Genomic DNA, 6,486 nt, shown 5'->3' with positions numbered 1-6,486 from the left:
TACGGTTGGTATCGATTGCCGATCAGACCTCGTTCTTGATTAGTATCCCTTCGAACAGCGGGTTCAGACCCCAATTGATCATCTTTGACCCTAATTTTTGATTGGTATCGATTGTGCACGTCGGCCCACGTGATGTTTGGGTATTCGATCAGGTTATGCTTTAACCGCCGTGAAGCCGTCGAACTTCGTTTGTTCAAACCTTGAGTGAAAGCCTGAACAACCCAATCGTCTGTGACTGGCGGCAAGTCCATTCGTTCCATTTGAAAACGAGATACGAACTCCCTTAGCATCTCGTTATCCGTTTGGCTTACCTTGAAGAGGTCCGATTTCCTTGTTGCGACTTTTATGGCGCCGACATGTGCTTTCACAAAAGAATCTGCTAACATGGCGAACGATTCGATGGAATTTGGTGGTAGGTTGTGATACCAAATCATTGCCCCCTTCGAGAGGGTCTCTCCGAATATTTTTAACAACACAGATTCGATTTCATCATCTTCTAAATCATTACCCTTGATGGCACATGTGTAAGAAGTGACGTGCTCGTTGGGATCAGTCGTTCCGTTATATTTGGGAATTTCGGGCATACGAAATTTTTTGGGGATTGGTTTCAGGGATGCGCTCGAGGGAAAAGGTTTTTGCACGAATTGTTTTGAATCCAACCCTTTTATCATTGGTGGAGCTCCCGGGATCTGATCGACCCTAGGGTTATAAGTTTTTACTTTTTTATCGTTGGCTTCGACTCGCTTTGTGAGTTCCTCAAGCAATTTAGCAGTTTCGGGTGTAGTCCCCGATTCTTGCTCATTTGACTTCACTATGGCTGGCTCTGTTCTGTGGGTGATTTCTCGAGGTGGATTGGGCTCTGGCCTGCTTTGTAGCTGGGTTTGGCTCTGCAATTGAGCTATTGCTGCCTGTTGGGCTTGCAACATTTCAAAAATCATACGCAAGCTAACATCGTTTTCCTCGACGTTATGGGTATCTCGACCTGCAGACCGAGTACCACCATGGACGCTATTTTCGGGTTCAGCATGTAGGTTAGCGTCAATGGCTACATGCGAATTGATATCTATTGGCGCTCCGATTTGAGCTCCAACGGCGTTTACAAGCGGTCTTTCGGTACTGGGTGTCAAGTTATTGTTTTCGTCTTGAAGACTGGCTTCGTTGTTGATTGGTAAAGCCATTTGATTGGTGGTCAGTCGTTGCTAATCCGAAATTCAAGATATTTTCGGAAATAAGCGCAAAACACAATGGCATGTTTTTTCAGATTCGTATCAAATAACCACTGTTATCCTTACCCCCCATGGTGGGCGCCAAACTGTTTACCCGAAATACCATATTTCTAAAATTTGTTTATGCTTACATTGTAATCCAAATACCATATTCTCAATAGTGAAGAGTTGTTCTTTCAAGTTTCTTAAACAGATTCCACTTGTTTAATCCTAAATTTCATCTTCTTCGCAACCTTATCTATTTAGTATTCTTTTCGAGCCATATTGGGTATTTTTATTTATCTCTACAATTTGTATTAAGTTGCACCACATATCCTTAGAACTACGTATAAATTCAACTCTATCCGTTTTTTGGGTAAACAATTGGTGTTCCAGATTAGTCGGGCCAGTGGGTTCTTGTTGCATAGGTAAACCAGAAAACACAAAAAGAAAAAGTGTGTTATGTTCTCCACCGTTGCTATTACTTTTTCCCTCGCAAAGGAAAATGTTGTGTGAAAAGAATATTACATTGAGAAATCATTTTGGATCAATTTCTATTGTTTGATTGATATACAAATATAGTAATTGTATAAGGTGGAGTGTAGGGTATGAAGACAATGTTTTGTTGGTTTGAATATTAAAGACTAATAATAATGTTTATGCTAATGTGCGTGAATAAAGTAAGAGTCGAGATTTTTGTAAAGAAAAATGACTTTTGAGTCTTGCCTACACTAATGTTATTCTTCTTAATGATTTTTCCCTATAATTCAAATAAACTAAACATTATAAGATAATTTATTTTTCAAGAAAATAGTTTTTCAGTACTTTAGGAAAACATTTTCCTTCTTACGAAAACACTTCGCGCTTTCAAAAGGTAGTATTACAAAAATACAATTAGTAGTTTCTGCGGTAATTTAAAAGCATCTTTGAATTTTGTTCCCTTTTTTTTAAATAAGCATTGAAAATCTTTTCTCTAAATGGTATTTATTTGAACATAAAAAAAAGTTGTAAAAAGTTATTGGACCAGTCATTTTAATTAATTGGGGTTGAGTGCTAGCTCATCTGGATAGCTCACAGTTATTTATAGTTGAGGTGCAGAGTTCAAACCTCATCAATAGTAAGATTATTATTTTTTTGAAAAAAAAACTCATTTAATTATGCAAAACTCAACTTTCCTAGTGCCACATAGAAAGTAAAAGGGGTAATTTTTTAAGTTGTAGACTATTTGTAACGACCCGATCGGTTGTTTAGAGTATTTTAGCCATGTTCCCTTATTTGATGCTTTACATATGCGTATTTGTGGTTATGTGACTTGCGGGATGGTTGGTTTGGTTTCTGGGAGGTTTTGGATTGATTTGGGACACTTAGAGTCCGTTTAGATGGCTTATTTTAAGTGACTTTTAAGCAAAAATAACTTTTAAGCCATAAGTTAGGAATTCTAGCTTTTGGCTTTTGACTTATTTTGTCATTTTAACTTAAAAATAAGTGCTTAAAAGTACTTTTTTACTCTATCCAAACACTACAAAATGACTTAAAAGTTATTTTGGCTTAAAAGCACTTAAAATAAGCCAATCCAAACGGGCTCTTAGTCACTTGGTTGGAAGCTTAAGTTATAAGAGTTGACCGGAGTTTGACTTTGATGTAGACGACTCCGGAACGGTATTTTGATGGTCCCAATAGCTTTGTATCGTGATTTTGAACTTAGGCCTATATCAGGATTCGGATTTGGAAGTTTCTAGATTGTTTTGGCTTAAATTGGTGAAAGTTAAAAAGTTGAAGTTTTGGAGGGTTGATAGGTTTGACCGAGAGTTGACTTTGTTGGTATCGGGTTTAGATTTTGGTTCCGTTTTGTCATTTGGGACTTGCATGCAAAATTTGAGGTCATTCCGAGTTGATTTTATATGGTTCGACATGAGTTTTAGAAGTTAAAAGTTCATTAGTTCAGCATGCTTGAATTAAGGTATGATTCGTAGCTTTGATATTGTTTGATGTGATTTGAGGCCTCGAATAGGTTCGTGTTATGTTTTGGGATTGGTTGGTGTGATTGGACTTGGGGGCCTCGGGTGTGATTCAGATGGGTTTTGAGCCATTTTCTCTTGTTTTGGACTGCTGTTTGACTGGTGTTTGGTTTCCTTCTTTGTGATCTCGACAAGGAAATTGCATTCGCGTAGGGCTTTTTGGTGTTAGGCAGACTTGTTCTTCCCGTTCGTGAAGCAGGGGGCGTTCGCGGAGCTTGTGAGGAAATGGCCTTCGTGTTCACGTAGGTTAGGTCGTGTTCCCGTAGAAGGGAAGGTCGGTTGGGGGTGGCACATGTTTGTTCTTCGTGATCGCGTGCGTGCAACGCGTTCCACGTAGGCCCCAACAGGTTGAGCATCGCGTTTGCGATGGTTGTCTCGCGTTTGCATAGGAGGATCAGCATCTGGGCGAAGATTTTTGCCTTGACGATCGCGATGTGTATATCTGGGCGGACCACTTAAGTACTCTATTTCGAGGGTTTTGGTTATTTTATCACATTTTGAGTTATAAAGCTTGGATTTGGGCGATTTTGGAGGGGAGTTTCACCATTTTCATTAGGGTAAGTATTTTTGACTCGGATTTGATCATTATTTATGATTCCAACCTTGATTTTAGTGTTTGATAGATGAATCTAAGTGAAGAAATTTAGATTTTAGTAAAAAATTTTCTAAAACATAAATTGATGATTTGGGGGTCGGATTTAGACTCGTATTGGAATAGATGTTCGGAATTTATAGGTTTTGTCGGGTTCCAGAGCGCGGGCCCGGGGTTGACTTTGTTTAATTGAACCAAGATCGTAGCTTTATAGTTTGAGCTTGTTTCATATGGCTTTTATTGATATTATTAAGCTGTCTTGGCTAGATTCACGACGTCCGGAGGGTGATTCACGCGGGAAGGGTTTCTTAGAGTATTGACTTAGCTTATTTGAGGAAAGTATCTTGCCCAACTTTGTGGGAAGGGGGAGGGAACTTCCCCTTAGGATTTGGTCTAATTTGTATTTTTGTACTATGTGAAATGACGTGCACATAAGGTGACGAGTATGTACACGGGTTGTATGTGGTAATTGACCAGATTAGACCTTAGGCTATTAATATGCCTTGATTTGGAGTTGTTTCTTATATGAAACATATTTTTATTTGTTGTCCACTCCCTGCACCCTTATATTATTTGTTATGATTTTTGTACATATTTGTCACGAACCCAAATTCTCACCTTAGGATGTCGTGATGGCATCTAGTCTCTAAGACTACGTAAGCCTAACACATAAGAGAATTTAAGGGAAACAACGACTAGCATTATTAAATTACACTAATAAATCTCATGATAACATCAATACTGAATAACAATCACAAAATTCCTAAAATCGGTGAAATTGAGTCATAAGCTCTAAGTGTACACTAGAAATCTCAAAATACAATACTGTTTGGTGTGAATATAACAGTAGAAAAGATAGTAGTAGAAGGTGATTCCGAGGCCTGCGAATGTCAAGCAGGTATACCTTGAACTTTGAAGTCTCCGAGATATCCGAGTCAACACACTGGCGTCCGGCACGAGCAGAAGTACCTGAATCTGCACAAAATGTACAGAAGCATAGCATGAGAACACCACAACATTACCCAGTAAGTATCAAACCTAATCTCAGTAGAGTAGTGAAGAGGCTAGGTCAAGATACCTACTAGACATAGAAACATGTGCAAAATATTAATGTAATCTAATAACGGAAAACAAAGAGATAAATGACAACAAAACAGTGCGATGATATAAGGTGAACAACGGAAATTAAAGCAATAAGGACAACAAAGAATAACCATATGATAAGAACAACAAGTAACCAAATGCATTCAAATACAAGTAAAACAAATGAAGGAATAACAATAACCGTTCAATCAACAAGCCTTTTCAACATAAAATGTACAACAAAAATCACAACCGAGGCACCACACCTCATATCCACATTTCATAATTTACAGTAACAATCATCCTTATATCGCCGCGTGAGACTTGAATTTATATATTTATTTTACATATTTTCCCCAAAATAGCTTCAAGCGCTTTAACCCCCATATCTCACTGTGTGGCTTCAAGTAATTCCCTTACTAGCAACACGCATATAAATCCCACCTTATCTCACCGCATGCAAATCAAACCATATGCTTATACATCCGCATGCGCATCAATATCACAATATAATAATCAACTTACACCACACGTGCCCATATGCTACAATATTGCCAAATCAACAATACCAATGTTACCACAACACATATCCCATGGCTCAACCACAATGTGTACAAGAATTTTAATAACAACAAAGTGAACGAGAAATAACTCATCAAGGAGAGATATACCAATAATCAACAACTTCAACCACAATGTGTTAATAGCTTTCACAACTACAATTTCAATAATTCAACAATGAAGGTATTCCCGCAAAATGGCAACTTCCAATTTAAGTGAAAAACATAAACTTAATAATACAAGAAAATAGCATGAAATAGCAACTACGACTAAATGCATGAGAATAACTCAATAACAGAAAGAATGGCATGTAACAACAACTACTAATAAATGCATGTAAGAGCATCCTCGACAATGGAAACTAAAACATGTAATGAAGACTTCAATTAAAACATGTAAGAATAAACTGACAACAAAAGGTAGAACAAATGACAACAACTTCAACTAAATGCATGTGATTAGCCTAAGAGTCTAAACCGATCAAATTCATACATAAAAGCTCGAGCACACATACGTCACCTCATGTACACGTCTTTTACATGATTTAAATAGTACAATCAAACCCAATCCTAAGGGGTAGTTCCCCCACACAAATTTAGATAAGATACTTACCTCAAACAAGCTAAATCAATTCACTAATAAGCCTTCCTGCGCAAATCCAACTTCGGACGGCTCAAATCTAGCCAAAAAAACTTAATATCATATATAAAAGTCATAGAAAGCAATTCTGGTTAATAAAGATATAATATTTTGCGAAAATCAAAAGGTCAACCCCAGGTTCACACCCCGAAACCCAGTCAAACTCATAAATTCTGAATACCCATTCAATTACGAGTTCAACCATACCAAAATCATCCAATTTCGACCTCAAATTGACCTTCAAATCCTCATTTTATACTTTAGAAAGGTTTTTACTAATATCCCCAATTTCTTAAATTTAAATAACCAATTGTATGATAAAAACAAAGAAAAAAGCATGAATAATGGACAAATCCGAGTAAAAAATAGTTACCCCGAATCCAAATCG

The sequence above is a fragment of the Nicotiana tomentosiformis genome, chromosome 8 (assembly GCF_000390325.3).
Source record: "Nicotiana tomentosiformis chromosome 8, ASM39032v3, whole genome shotgun sequence".
Classification (NCBI taxonomy): domain Eukaryota; kingdom Viridiplantae; phylum Streptophyta; class Magnoliopsida; order Solanales; family Solanaceae; genus Nicotiana; species Nicotiana tomentosiformis.
The sequence above is the reverse complement of the archived record's forward strand: the minus strand, read 5'-3'. Positions refer to the sequence as shown.